The following is a 15,617-nucleotide window of genomic DNA, read 5'->3' on the forward strand; positions in this document are numbered from 1 at the left end:
CCACCTCCATGAGAGGAGTAGCACTTAGATGGATGTAGTTAGGTTGACACAGTGTCACTGTAGACATTGCATTGCTTACATTGACTATTGCTGCTTTTCAGAAGCCGTTCCACAATGCCCCTAACTGACAGTTAAATCGGTGCAAGTGCTTCTGGTGAGGACATGCACCACTGACACCAGGAGCGTAGTGTTGACATGCAAAAACAATAATTACTGTGATGACTGTCCATCAATGTAACTTAGGTCAACTTAATTTGGTAGTGTAGACTTGCCCTAACTGTTAGTTTTTTGCATCTTTAGCAAATTGCTTCTCCAATTCTTTTTGGCCTTTCGTATTATACATTTACATTTTATTTGACAGAATTGGTGCTCCTTCCTATTTTCCTCATTAGACGAAATGATAGCCTGGAATTGCTCTGTTTTTGAGGCAGATGGTTAATAAAAGAGTTTAATTCAGTGTAATTTGTATAATTATATTTAGCAATTGCAACCTGATAATTAGCCCTATGCAGCCAAATAGTGGCTTGGATCATGCAGCATAGATCTGGAATGGTGTTCTCTGTTTTGTTCATTTACAGCATTGACCACCAGTGATATGGGGGCTGGAAGTGAGAACTGGTACTCAGGACACTTAGCTGGAACATAAAAATCATGTAAATAAAGGTGAGCCAGTCAATATAGTGCACTTAGGTTTTCAGAACACCTTTTGCCAGGTCCCTCACTAAAGGCTTTCAAGGAAACTAAGTAGCTGTGGAAAAAAAGGGAAGGTCCTCTCATGGATCTTATTGAAAGATAGGAAAAAATGGTAGGCATAAATGGTCAGTGTTCACAATGGAGAGAGGTGAACAGCAGAGTCCCCCAAGGATCTGTACTGGGACCAGTGCTGTTCAGCATATTCATTAATGATCTGAAAAAACCTGGTGGTGAAGAGTGAAGTGGCACAGTTTGTAGATGTCATAAAATTTTTCAACATAGTTAAGTCCAAAGCTGACTGTGAATAGTTACAGAGGGATCTCACAAAACTGGATGACTGGGCAACAAAATGGAAGATGAAATTCAACATTAATAAGTGCAAAATAATGCACATTGGAAAAAATAATCTCAACTATATGTACACAATTAGCTCTAAATTAGCTCTTACCACACAAGAAAGAGATCTTCAAGTTGCCGTGGATAGTTCTCTGAAAACTTCCACTCAATGCACAGCAGTGATCAAAAAGGCTAACAGTAGGGAAGGAAATATTAGGAAAGGGATAGAAATGATCATAATGTCACTATATAAATCCATGGTGCTCCCACAGCTTATATGCTATTTCCAGTTCTGGTCATCCCATCTCTGAATATAGTGGAACTAAAAAAGGTTCAGAGAAGGGTACCAAAGACAATCAAGGGTCTGAGATGGCTTCCATATGAGGAGAGACTAAAAAAATTAGGGATGGACATCTTAGAAAAAAGACAACAAAGGGGGAATATGACAGTGTCTATAAAATCATGAATGATGTGGAAAAAGTGCATTGAGAAGCGTTATGTACCCTTTCACACAATACAAAAACCAGGGGTCACTTGGTGAAATTAGTAGGCAGCAAGTTTAATACAAACAAGAGGAAATACTCTTCCACACAGCAAAGAAAGGGGACAGCAAGGAAAGGGGAACAGCCCCCGCTGTTTTTCAGTCAGTCTTAGACGAGGCTCCCAAGAACCCACCTCTAGTAGGGAGTGCTGTTCAGGAGTCATCTGAAGTGGAGCTCTCATAGGGACATTACTCAAAGAAGAAGGAGAGGTTACTTACCTTTGTACAGTAACTGGAGTTCTTCAAGGTGTTTGCCTCTAAGGGTGCTCCACTACCTGCCCCCCTTCCCCTCTGCTTTGGGGTCCTTGTTTTGCCAGGACTTTGCAATAGAGAAAGAACTGAGGGACGTTCATCTGATGTTGCCCAATATACCCTCAGTATGGGGCATGAGGATAGCTAAGGCGCAAGTGCAGAACTCACAGGCACTGCTACCAAAAGCCTCCAATCAAAGGCTCATGGGGAACATTCAGACCTGAAGTGGAGACCCATAGGGACAAACATCTTGAAGAGCTCCATTACTGTACAGGATAAGTAACTGCTCCTTCTTAATAAAATTATCTGAAAATGAAAACAGACTTTTTAAACACAGTGTTGCCTCCTATCTCTGCATAGTTCCCTGCTGTGCTCCTGTTTTATATTTTCACTAAGCACTGGCTGTATAGTGAAAGTGACTTATTATGTTGTTTCATTTTGTGTCACATGGAATGCTACTGCACAGATATACACAGAAAGGAGCAGCTGTGGAAAAAACACAGATTTGGCAATATACTGTACATGCTCCTATCTGGCTCTGTACTTTCTCATTGACGCTGATAATTTTTGCCCAGGAGAGAGCTGGAATAAAACATAAAATTCAAAGTGGTGCAATTTTCATCTTTTATCTTTGAATTTCCTGGCTTGTAGGCCTGGTCCAGTTCCCTCTGAAGTCACTGGAAAGACTTCCATTGATTTCAATGGGAGCTGGCTTAGACTCTGTGCATGTTTCTGTTAAATCTTTAGGGACAACTCTTTCTTCAGCTCCACCTGGTCAACCCCATTGAAATAATGAGCTGCACATTGGTAATTAAGGGTAAGATATTTTAATATAGTTTTTTGTGTTATGGAATTTCCTAGTGTTTTATAAGTAGTACTGACAGTTCACAGAGCGAGTGTTCCATTGATCAGGATTTGGCTCCTCCATAACCTTTTACTTTGACTGTTTCTAGATTGTTGACTGATCTTCCTAGGTCATCCCTCATGTGGACAAACCATATGAGGGGGATCAGGGACAGGAAATCTCTATGAGGATCCCTTTGTGGAGACTGTCCCATTGGACAATGTATGTTGGAGGCAGGGGATTGTTAAGCTGCAGTACCTATACCCAAATTTGGCATATCCCCAGTGATCTGAAGATCAGGGCCATTCATGAAGAAGCCTTATGCCTCTACATTGGCTCTGGCTCCAGCACCACCCGCATGCTCACCTGGTTCTCCAGGATTACAGCTGTTAGAAATATGAACACTTATTTTAAGTGCTTCAATTTTTGGGTGCCCAATTTCAGATGCCTAAACATTGATTTTTCAAAGTAACTGATCACCCACAACTCCAGGTACAGTCAATGGGAAATGGAAATTCTCAGCACCTCTGAAGATTGGACCCTAGGAGATCTCAGCTTTGGCCCCCAGATATGAAGACCCCAAATTTAGGGCCATTGTTTGAAAACTGTGGCCTATTCAACCCACATATAGACTAGCTGGGCAGCCCCATCACTCCCCAAAACAGACATTGAAATTATGGCCACTTCCTCAACAGTCTGATCCAGTCTATGGAAAGGCTTCCCTCGGCATCAGGGGGCTTTTGCTCAGACCCCAAGGACACAAGGGGAACAGGCTCCCTGTACTTTCTCTCACCCTCTTGCACACCCACCTAGGGCCAGGCAGAATTTGTCCCCCAGCCTTTCACTGATAATTTCTTACTTTTGTTTTCCTTTCACATCCTTCTATTTTCTGTCCATTTCTTTTTGTTAAGTACTTTTACTTTTTACTCACCCTTTGACTATTGGTTTACCACTTTCTCCTTTGTTGTCTGTCTGTATAATCCATACGAATGGTATTTACACAGACCTGTATGTGCAATTTATATTACTTGACAAAGCTGGATTTCCAATTTTTTTTAAAAAGTGATATTTCCCAACAAAAAATATGTAATTCATTCTTCAAATGATGTAAACCTTAGGAAGTCACAGCATTCAGATGTAAGGCTCACATTCTGACCTGGACACACTGAGCTTCCCCCAAGCTTTTTAAAGAAAATGTCACTGCTATTGCTATTGGTTAGTTTGTTTCATGCTTTTGACATTAATTTAATTGTAAATATTTTGCTTATTGGTCTGATGGTTGAGGCAGTGAATCTGCCTCTAATACAGAGTACAGTACAGTCTTCACTGTACACTCCACTCCACACCCAGACATGGCTCAGATATGGCCTGGTAAACAGATTACCTTCTGTATTCTGAGGGACTGTATCATGCGGCCCATATGTTCCTGTCTTCTGAGGAGAGCACATCACCTTATAAGAAATGGTCCGCTAGGAAACTGAATTTGGATCCTCTTTTAAAGGGGTTGCGGGGAAGCATTACGGTTCCTGAAAAGTGTATGATTGTGTGTAAAAACAATATACTGCATCTGCCCAAGTATGCTTTATATCAAAGAGTCCTAAATGATGATTAATTTTTAGTGTTCAGCACTGGAGCATGGCTGATGCAACACCCTTTTATGAGGTGCCGTACTTTTGAGGTGCAGAGGGACAGTTCTACTAGCTGGTGTGATGGGGGAGTAGGAAGGGTGCGCTGGCCCAGGACCCCCTTGCCTCCTTTGGTGTGTCTGACATTGATGTCTGTGACCTCCAGTCTTTGCATTCCTGGAGTGCATAGATCAAGCCTTTTGGGGTATGTTTACACAGTAAAGAAAAAACTCACAGCTGGCCTGCCTACCTACCTTGTGTACCCACTCAGGGAACACTCCTAAATGTTTTCTCCAACTCAGAGGCATCTAGAAAGCTAGAAAAGCTAAATGGATATTAAAAGAATGGGACACTGGGAGAGCCTGTGAGAGACAAGCCCAGCTCACCAGCCTACAGGGAGTGCAATGAAATTGAAGAGAGATTTGAACAACCTACTTGCTGAGTTTTCACTTTTACTTCAAGTTTTACTCTAGCCTATTTATTTCTTCTGCTGTTTGCAATTTCTGGCTGGGGCTTTTGGGAGTTTAGGCTATGCAAGGCTTAAAGTTAAGCAAGTGCAAGTCTTTGTAGGATCAGGTCTTAAATTAATGTTTATATCAGTTATTATTAAGACTAGTCAGTGATAGAGGAAAGAATTGGATTTTGGGCCTCTCTGCTCCCATAGCAAGCTTTTATATTATTATTATTATTTATTTTATTATATTATATTTGCTAAATTAATCATGAAAAATAAATTCAAAATCTCATGCATTTTTCACATACAGTTTTTCATCAGTTTTATCCATTCCTAGTTATTATCCAACTCATGGTCCCAAACCTGCCCTCCTTCCATCAGTAAGATGCTAACTGAAGCCAGTTTGGGAGTTTTGCCTGAGTAAAATGCACAGGATCAGATTCCATCATTCTAAAACATGTTGTACTCTAAAATACCTAAAAAAAATCACTGCTATATAGCAGTCCCCATGGTGTGTGTGTGTGTGTCTTCCATTGATGTTAACCAGAATTACTGTTTGATTAGCAGGGTATTTAGAATTCATTTAATTATTATTGAAGGTATGGCCCCTGCCTATTTTATTTATGTTTATCTTATGACTATTGGAAGTACATTTAAAATGGAAAATGTCTAGAATTTTGTTTGTACAGTTTCCATTTTGATCAGCAGAATAAACAAGGAAAGATTATTTATTTTAATAATTTATATATAGTGCACCTGTTACTATGGCAACTGGGCACATTCCATAGAGCTAAAAACCTCAGTGTAAACAGAAAAATGAAGAAGAAAGAAAACAATTATACCTCTCTTGATGTTTCATGAAGCTGTGCCTGCTCACCTCAAACTTTAGTTCCCAACAGTGTTTCAAAACCTCTGCTAATGGAAAGTATAGTAGGGTCGATTTGTGTAGCTGTGTAGATGTTCATGCAATTAACTGTGGAAATGCCATGGGTATTCTTCAGTGCTAGAAAGAAAACACCATCTGATAAAGAAATCTCAGCTTTCATGGCTCTGGGATCATTTGAATTAAAAGCAATTACTTCATGTAATTCTAAGAGGTGATAATCATTCATATCCTCATTAAAGTGCTATTACAGTTATGCCTTCTACTGGAAATCTCTAGCCACCTGAGTCAGCTTACCAGGTTACAGAAAAACACTCGACAGATTCCCTAAGTTCCAGCTTGTCAAGTACTTGGTTTTAATAAAGAATCAAATAATTTAAAGGTGCATAAAGTCATTCCCCAGGTAAAGCTGAAGAAAATGGAGATATGGAAAATATGAGCAATTGCTATAATTGAAAATGTAATTGCAGACTGAAGTTTTTCACATCAGTCTCTGAACCATAGGGGGAGAAGTTGGTGGGAACATTTCTTGCTCTTTGGATTTGACTATATATAGTATTTAGAAGTTCCTGTGATGGTAGCAATGATAATACAAAGCTTTGTTGAATTTATCTTCCCCTGAAGGCAGGATTGACGTATGCAAACAGGCAAGATCAGAGTTCCACCATGGTGTGGTTATTTGAATTAATATTTTCTCATAACTCTAGGACATGAAGCAGATGCCTTTGAAGGAGCTCTGGTGCTTTTTGGAGATCTCCTCCCACAGCCCATGTAAGTATTCACAAAGTACAAAATGAACTTGACATTTTGTTCAGCTCAGTAGGGACATCAATAATTTTCAATTGTTCATGAGAAGTGTTTCAAATGCAGCTCTGTGAAAAGGCTTAGCAGAAACAACAGTCACAGCCCCCAACACCCATTTCCGTTAGGAGAAAATAGGCGTAATACACTTTGGCATAAAATTACAGGGTGTCCATCAGCCTCTGCTAAATATAAACCAAGCAGTGAACAATGGTTCTGTAGCACTGATTTAAATTATAAGGTGTTATTGTGTTCTACCTGTTCCAGCAAAATGCTTAGTAAGAACATAGGATTAGATTGTTGCAAATTCTGCTTTTACAATACCACTTTCTGTTCATGCACTGGCTTCTCTGGGTCAGAGCCCAGCCAAGAAGCTGCTCACTCTCCCACTCCATGTGTATAAGATTAATGGGATCTGTGTGAAATGCTTTTCCCCTTTTGCTGGAACATATGCCAGACCAGCACCATGAAGGTGCAAAAACTTGCTGTTTGGTCAGAATGCAAAGCCGAGTGAATGTCCAGTGGACACTTGAAATAGACATCTCAAGCAACAAAAGACCTAACATGATGGAGAATTGCAGCCCCGTGAACACTTCCTTGTATATATTACAATATTCCATAGCAGTGTCCAAAACGAAAGAATTTATAGCAATATCACTCTGAACTGTGATCTCAGACATTTAAGCCATTGGATGGGGGCCAGCGAAGGAAATTTTAATTGGTGTTAGCGACTGAGGGATCCTCCCAAGTCAGTATTGAACCTGTGTGCCTGTCAGGCATTACAGGGAAAGGAAGAGGGTTAGTTACATTTTGTTGAGATAATGAACAGATTTCCTAGCCACTTGTTGACAATAAAAATCCTATGGGACTGTTTTCCGAAGACACCATTTCCAAGAATTGATGTGATAACTAGAATTGTGTGAAACAGTGACCCTGGACCCACATGATCACAGCCTGTGTTTAGGGTGATTGGGTTCTCAGGCCCCAGGTCACCTTTGTGAAAGGTTTTGTAGACGCAAGCTGAGTGTTGCAGATAAAATAGCCTGGCTGTTCCCTCCAATTTTAGCACTGCCTCAGCAAGTCTCAGGATCTCCTACTTATCTCTGATATTGTCACAAGGAGTCCAGTGGGCTGAACACATGGTTGGATTGTTCACATACCAAACCTAAAGGGGACACAAGATGGCTGCTTCTCCCTGCAGGCTATTTGGAGACTGACTGGGCTGCTTCTCGCAATTTATTAGTGTGTTTTGAGGAGCAAAGGGAGGAAGGGACCATGAAAACACTCCATTTACCAGCAGCTCACAGAATAAATGAATGGGCAGGGACAATGAATAATCCCTTTCATAGTAGCTAGGGTAACTCTGTGAGCTGGCTGTTGATTATGACGACAGAGGAATGATGCACCATAATCCCTAATAAACGCTAGGGATTAGGGGACATCTCTATCCCATAGCTGTTCCATGTATGGTATGTAAGGATGTGCTGCACCCTGAGCCTCCAATCTTTCTAAGGCCTGGAGATGCTGTGGCCCATACTAAGTAGATCCCAAAGGACTCTCTGCAGAGCTAGTGTACACTCAGTCCCTTGAAGGCCTTTTGGAGTGCCACATAACCACAAATTAAGAGCAATGGAGCAGGCCACTATGTTCCATTCCCACCAAAAAAACTATCAGAGTTAAGGCGAGGGAAGTTGGAGGGTAAGTCTAGGCTGATGGGGGGTAAATCTAGGCTGAAGGGGGGCAAGAGGTGGATGATATCATTGGAGATTTTGGTTCAGAACTGAAAGGAAAGCAAAGATATTAGATCATCCTTGGTGCTAATTCTGGGCAAGTGAACTGCTGCAAATAGTTTGCAAATACCTTGTGCATCAAACCCTGTAGTATTAGCATAGCTTGACTGTCAGCTCTGGTGATCTGACCAAATTCCAGTAGGTGTAATTACATGCTGTTTATTCAACTGCCCCTGCAATTTCAATAGGACGTTTTCTTTTTTTCCTGAGCCTACATTGTGTGCAGAATTGCTGTGAGTTCATTAATAATTGCCACACTTCAGTAGTAAGCTAGGTGATTCCTACATACTCTGTCGTTAGATAGCCAGAATTTTTCCTAGGTTATAGTGGTTTCTGCCATTTTGTTAGAAAGCTGTTCCTGGGCATGGTAAAAGATGAATAACCTGTGGGTTGCCAGGCCTTGTTACTCTTGTATCAATGCCTTACTTTATAGCCAGTGATCTTCCACAGAGTCAGATTGGTTCTTTAAACTCTTTAGAAGCTATTGCTGCAGTTATTGGAAAATCAACACAAATACCAGCTCATCTACTTCACTTGAATTGCTGTGATTCCTCAATGTAATCCAGTTTAGACAGGAAAAAATAATTATCTTCCTCATGTGTCTGTGAAATCTCATTATATAATGTGCAAAACTTTAGGCGTTCTGAATTCTGCCTACCATGTATTCCTAGGAGACAGAGATCAATTCAAATATTTTAAAATTAACTTACTGGAGATCCATGACAGCACAGATTTGATATCTATGCTCCAACACTGAGACACAGAATTCCTGGAAGTGAAACTTTAGGTTATTAATGTCCTCTGATGTTGTATTGTATTCTTCACTACACTCTGACACACCAACCTTGGAGCACACCAAAAAGGCTGTTTCTAACATGCTTGTGCAAGGCCATCTGGGCTTACCTTCACTGTGCTACATGCTGGGTGAATTTGGGGGTCAGTATCTGCCACCCAGGTGTCCTCAGATTGGTCCAGGGAGGAGCAAGAGGCAGAAGAAAATAACAGCATGGAACTTAGAGGTGAACAACAGTAAAGAAAGTTTCATGACCCCCGATCTCCTCTACATGTGCAAATGTGCTCTGCTGGGACTGTGGGTAATGCCTGGGTTAGCTCCTTGAAAGCCACCCACCTTCTGTCCCTGCTTCCACAGCAGCGTCTCTTGTAGACAGCCCCTGTTCAAAAGTTCAGGGCTGCAGGCTCAGGCAGCTGCCCACAAACTCAAGTGTCCCGTCTCTGCTCTCATGACATTCAGCTATGCCAAACAGCACAGGATAGTGGCCTTATGGGGTCACCAATGGACCTCCCTACTCAAGTGGTGTGTAGCCTTCTGTTTGAATGAACAATGGGGAAGAAAAGCCACAAAATGAGAACAAAAGAACAAAAACAGGAAAGCAACATTGTTGTTGTTGTCCTTTGTGGCTGAAGATAATGCTGATGATGGGTTTATGTCTTGTGAGTATGATTGTGGCTAAAAAGACTGATGAAGTGCATAGGAAGCTTGATGCTGAGGAAGGTATTACAATCTGTGCCTGCTGAGTGTGCCGCTGTTTACGGCTCACCTCTGTTCTGTCCCTCAAGATCCATACGGCAGTTAATCTTGCACCGGGCGACCCCCTATCTGGCTACTGCTTGCCAGCATGATCTGTGTGTTGTTGACAACTCCCAGCTGTTAATGTTGCACTGTTTCAAGTTATGCTTCAGTGTGATCTTGAAATGTTTCTTCTGGCCACCTCATATATGGTGGCCCATTTTCAGTTCATCATACAACAACTACTTTGGCATTCTGGTGTTGTGCATCCTCAACACATGACCAGCCCAGTATAACTGTGATGTGATAAGCATGGCTTCAATCCATTCCCTGTGGAGTGACTATGTTCCAGAACCTCATTGTTAGTAACTTTATCCTGCCATTTGATGCAGAGTATGGCATGCATATGTCAAAATTGGAACTTATCTAGAAGCTTAATGTGCTTCTTGCAGCAGGTCTAGGTCTCAGACCCATACAACAAGTTGGACAGCACAACCACTTTATAGACTTTTGACTAGGTTTGAAGCTCAATATCATGTTGCTGCCAGACTCTGCCTGATAGTCTGCCAAATGATGAACTGGGTTTGTTGATATGAAATGTCTGCTCATTGTCTATAGTAACATCATTTGCCAATATACTACCAAGACAGAGAAATTCCGTAATAGCATTCAGCTGGTGGTGCTGCTGGTGACTTTTAGTCTTGTGTACGGACATAGGCTGATATATGACCGCTGCCTTTTTCAGACTCATTGTCCACCCATCCCTTTCTGCAGACTCTGTGAATCTGTCTATGATCAATTTAATATCTTCTAGAGTATGTGCCTCTAAAGAACTACCATTGGCATACAGCAGCTCATGAATAATTGTCTCAAAGAGCTTCATGGAAGATCATAGCCTGTTCAGATTAAATAATTTTCCAGAGGATCAGAAACTTTGTGACACTCTGTACCTCAAAGTAGCACCCTGGAATCCCCACATTCACCTCCGTGATGTCATTAAGATATGTTTGTACAGTGCATGCCTTGTGAAGTATCATTTTGAAAGTCTCGGTCTGCTGAACCTTAATATCCTGTTGGATTGTATGTGCTATCATTGTATGTGAAGTTATGAAGTATTGCTATATGTGTTACTGAAATATGTTTTGAGGCTGGGAGACACCCATAGCTGGCCTTTCATTAATGACAAAGGAGCAGCTATCACTGGCCAGACAGGCATTAATGGCCCACCAAGAAGAATCCACTCTCCCATAGGCTTTTCAGAGAGGGCATGTATGCAATGGGAACTGCCTGACCCCCACATCACAGCAAGGATCTTTCTAGCAGCTGGAAGAACGTATAAAAGAGGGACAGTGACATCATCACTTGGCCTTTTTCACAACCTCCCCCTCGTCCCTCCATCTCAACACCTGGACTTTGAACTAGAGAGATTGGTCCCAGGCTGGACAGGAGTTCAGTCTGAGTATTGAGAACTACAAACTGCCTGTAACATCTATTAGGGTGAGAGACTGCTTGATTCAAATCTTGCTTAGTCTGTTAAAGTTAGAATTTGGACTGCAAATTTATTTTTGTTTATTAGGTAACCAACTTTGATCTCTATGCCTGCTACTTCTAATCACTTAAAATCTCTCTGTAATTAATAAGTCTGTTTTATATTTTACCTAAAACAGCGTAAGTTTGGTTGAAGTGCTTGGGGAATCTCAGCTCAGGTTAACAAAGGTGTTACATGTCCATTACCCTGAACTAATTAATGGGATTGCACTGTCCAAGGGAGTCTTGAGCAGTATAAAGATGGTAAATTTCTAGGGTGCAAGGCTGTGGACTGGAGTGATTGACTGGTGCCTTTCTCAGTATGATTCATGAGTGGCTCAGGAGCGTTCATGCAATTTAGCTGGGTGTGGGGCTTCACATACTGATGGCTGAGTGATCACAGCACCTGGAGGGGTTTGCTGCTTATCACTGGCATAGCTTTGTGACTGACACCCCAGGCTGGAGAATTAAGGGTGCACAGTGGTCCCACAGTTCTGGGATCTCGTCACAAATGTATCTTGATACTAGCATTCAGGTATCTTGAAAGCAAGTAAGAGCAAAATACATAGGATGGGGAAAGAACAGAGACAGCAGAGGCAGAAAAGGAGAGAAGATAGGGTGGACAGAAAACAAGATGGCACCTATTCTACTGAGGTATGATGCAAGGAGGTCACCCCAGCCACCAGGCCATCCCTACTGGGCATGCTCCATGATCTGGAAATGAGTGCTGGTATCAGAAGTCAGACAGACTGTTCTTAATACAAGCATGGGTGATTCTTCCTCTCTCCCTGTCAGCCTATGTTAAGGGGGCATACCTCTGTTCCTCCCCCCAGCTCCTTTCATTCTGGGTGGATAAAAAACCACAACACCCAACTCCTTCTATTCATGGGGCGGGACAACCTTCACACAGCAATCTCCACTCCAAAAGGTGACCCCACCCCGATATCGCTTATCTATTGCAACTATAATACAAAAAATAAATAAACCTCCCTGCCCACAGTCCTGTAGGAATTGATGCCTCTCTCCTGCTGGAAAAGTGCTGCAGCGCTAACCTCCAGCCCCATACAATCTAAAGTGGAGGGGCAAAAGGAGGTGAGGGGGCATGTAAGTGGGAGGGATGACTGAAATACTAGCACTAGTGCTGCACTTTTATATGTGCCGTGTCCCCTGAGACCAGCAAGGAGTGGCAGTGTCACAAAGTGCCATTGAGCCAGTTACTTCCTTTCTTACAAGAAAACACATGCTTATGTTCCAAACTCTTTTAGCATCTGAAATCTCTGTGAAATTTTGCATATGCCTTTGGCTATACAGAGCCTTCTCCAGTCTTGTCCTCTTTTTTTTAAGTAATGAAATTACCTCAGCCTGTACATACCATTCAACTGTGTTAGAATAGGTTTCAGAGTAGCAGCCGTGTTAATCTGTATTCGCAAAAAGAAAAGGAGTACTTGTTAGTCTCTAAGGTGCCACAAGTACTCCTTTTCTTTTTGTGTTAGAATAGTTTCCTCTGACATAGCTGAGACCATGGCTTTTTATGTTCATATTTACATGACTGCGTTGCGTTATTTTCATTGAAGTGGAACTGTGTGTGAGTTTATGTGTGTGCCAGTCCCCTAGCAAGTGGATCAGAGAGAAAACATCTGTTCCAGCAAGAAATTCTAGGTTGCACCATACACGTATGCTAGTGCTGATCGAGTGCACCCTAATCTGCACTAACATTCTAGTTTGTGTGCATCAAACTCTGGGAGGGAAAATATTTAAATCCCCTGCAAGTAAAGCAGAAGGGCACAAAATTTATCCAACCCAGAACCTTGGCAAAGAAAAATATTGGGCCCAGTGCTGCAAGGGGCTGAGAGCCTTCAGCTCCCACTGATTCTAAAATGGAATAATTAAAATAATGTATTCAATTACCAACACTGATAGCAGATGACCTGCACATCACCCTCTTGGGGGTGTACAACTCCTCTCATGATTAGGTCCACTGTTGGTAATCAGAAATTTCTGGGTCCCAAAAAGAAAGGATAGAGGTGTAAACTTGGATACTAAGAAGGGACACTGTGTTCCCCCAGATTAATGTGATGAACCAGACAAGTAATGTAGATTTGGGGTAAATCTGAGACTAACCCGGTGTTACTGTCAGCATTTGAAGTCATTGTTAATGTGCAGCAAACAGTGGAGATTCCCTGACACTGCCATTTTCTTGTAGAGATGTTGGGAGTTAGAAACAAAACAGGTTTTTCTCTTCTGAGTGAAATCATGCCCAGCTCAAACTGAGATATTATCGTTTCTTTGATTCGTTGCACGGCTTGTTAGGGGTTGCATAAGCCAGTAAATTGAATAGATTTCTGCTCCTTTCTCTTGCTGTAACAATTGTTGGCTCACTATCTGTGTTGCTTTTACATTCCTTTGCCATTTGGTTTTACATCATTGGCTGAAAGGATATAAAGCAATCACTTGATTTGGTATCAGCTATGTGATTAGTCCTCCTTGTGCAAACTAAGCAGGGGCGGTTGATGGATGGAGCTCACCTTTGTGCACTAAGGGTATGTCTACACTATGACATTAGGTTGATTTTATAGAAGTTGATTTTTAGAAATTGATTTTATACAATAGATTTTGTATGTCCCCACTAAGCACATTAAGTTGGTGGAGTGTGTCCTCAAAACCGTGGCTAGCATCGACTTATGAAGTGGTGCACTGTGGGTAGCTCTCTCACAGTTCCCGCAGTCTCCGCTGCCCCCTTGGAATTCTGGGTTAAGCTCCCAATGCCTGATGGGGCAAAAACATTGTCGAGGGTGGTTTTGGGTACATGTTGTCAGTTGCCCCTCCCTCCCTCCATGAAAGCAACAGCAGACAATTGTTTCATGCCTTTTTTCCTGGGTTACCCATACAGACACCATACCATGGTGCAAGGAGCCCGCTCAGCTCACCGCTGCTGTTGTGAGCATTGTAAAGATCTTGCGCATTATCCTGGAGTATGTGCAGAACTGGGCTAAGAGACGCCAGCATGAGGACGATTGTGAGGAAGACATGGACACAGATGTTCCTGAAAGCACGGGCTGTGGCAATTGGGACATCATGGTGGCAGTGGGGCTGGGTTGATACAGTGGAACGCTGATTCTGGGCCTGGCAAACAAGCACAGACTGGTCGGATTGTATAGTGTTGCAGGTATGGGATGATTCACTGTGGCTGCAAAACTTTCGTATGTGTAAGGCTACTTTCCTAGAACTCTGTGAGTTGCTTTCCCCCCACCCTGAAGCGCAGGAATACCAAGATGAGAACTGCCCTGACAGATGAGAAGCGAGTGGAGATAGCCCTGTGGAAGCTTGCAACACCTGACTGCTACCGGTCAGTTGGGAATCAATTTGGAGTGGGCAAATCTACTGTGGGGGCTGCTGTGATCCAAGTAGCCAATGCAATCACTGATGTTTTGCTATCAAGGGTAGCGACTCTGGGAAATGTGCAGGTCATAGTGGATGGCTTTGCTGCAATGGGGTTCCCTAACTGTGGTGGGGTGATAAACAGAACACATATCCCTATCTTGGCACCGGACCACCTTGCCAATCAATAAGTAAACTGCAAGGGGTACTTCTCAATGGTGCTGCAAGCACTGGTGGATCACAAGGGACGTTTCCCCGACATCAGTGTGGGATGGCTGGGAAAGGTGCATGACGCTTGACTCTTTAGGAACTCAGGGCTGTTCAAGCAGTTGCAAGAAGGGACTTAGTTCCCAGACCAGAAAATTACCATTGGGGATTGTCATAAAGGGAAGGGTAAACACCTTTAAATCCCTCCTGGCCAGAGGAAAAACCCTTTCACCTGTAAAGGGTTAAGAAACTAAGATAACCTCTCTGGCACCTGACCAGAATGACCAATGAGGAGACAAGATACTTTCAAAGCGGGGGGGGGGGGGACGACAAAGCGTCTTCTCTGTCTGTGTGATGCTTTTGCGGGGACCAGAGCAGGAGTGCAGATCAGAACTCCTGTAAAGAGTTAGTAAGCAATCTAGTTAGATATGCTTTAGATTCTGTTTTGTTTAAATGGCTGATAAAATAAGTTGTGCTGAATGGAATGTATATTCCTGTTTTTGTGTCTTTTTGTAACTTAGGGTTTTGCCTAGAGGGATTCTCTCTGTTTTGAATCTGATTACCTTGTAAGGTATTTACCATCCTGATTTTAGAGAAGTGATTCTTTTACTTTTACTTCTATTAAAATTCTCTTTTAAGAACCTGATTGCTTTTTCATTGTTCTTAAGATCCAAGGGTTTGGGTCTGTGTTCACCTATGCAAATTGGTGAGGATTTTTATCAAGCCTTCCCCAGGAAAGGGGGTGTAGTGCTTGGGGG

At 42.3% G+C, this 15,617-nt stretch overlaps 1 long non-coding RNA gene across 2 annotated transcripts; it reads left to right on the forward strand.

Moving 5' to 3' along the window:
- The first annotated feature begins 5,052 nt into the window (after window positions 1-5,052).
- On the forward strand, window positions 5,053-14,211 carry LOC119850481. Of its 2 annotated transcripts, none has more exons than XR_006278737.1 (3): window positions 5,053-5,125; window positions 6,336-6,399; window positions 14,165-14,211. It is a non-coding gene; the product is annotated as an uncharacterized LOC119850481 (long non-coding RNA). The 2 variants fall into 2 exon arrangements; XR_006278736.1 differs by lacking the exon at window positions 14,165-14,211 and adding an exon at window positions 10,562-10,761 and having other exon boundaries at window positions 5,056-5,125.
- Window positions 14,212-15,617: the final 1,406 nt, after the last annotated feature.

Source organism: Dermochelys coriacea, chromosome 2, assembly GCF_009764565.3.
Source record: "Dermochelys coriacea isolate rDerCor1 chromosome 2, rDerCor1.pri.v4, whole genome shotgun sequence".
In the NCBI taxonomy this organism is placed as follows: Eukaryota; Metazoa; Chordata; order Testudines; family Dermochelyidae; genus Dermochelys; species Dermochelys coriacea.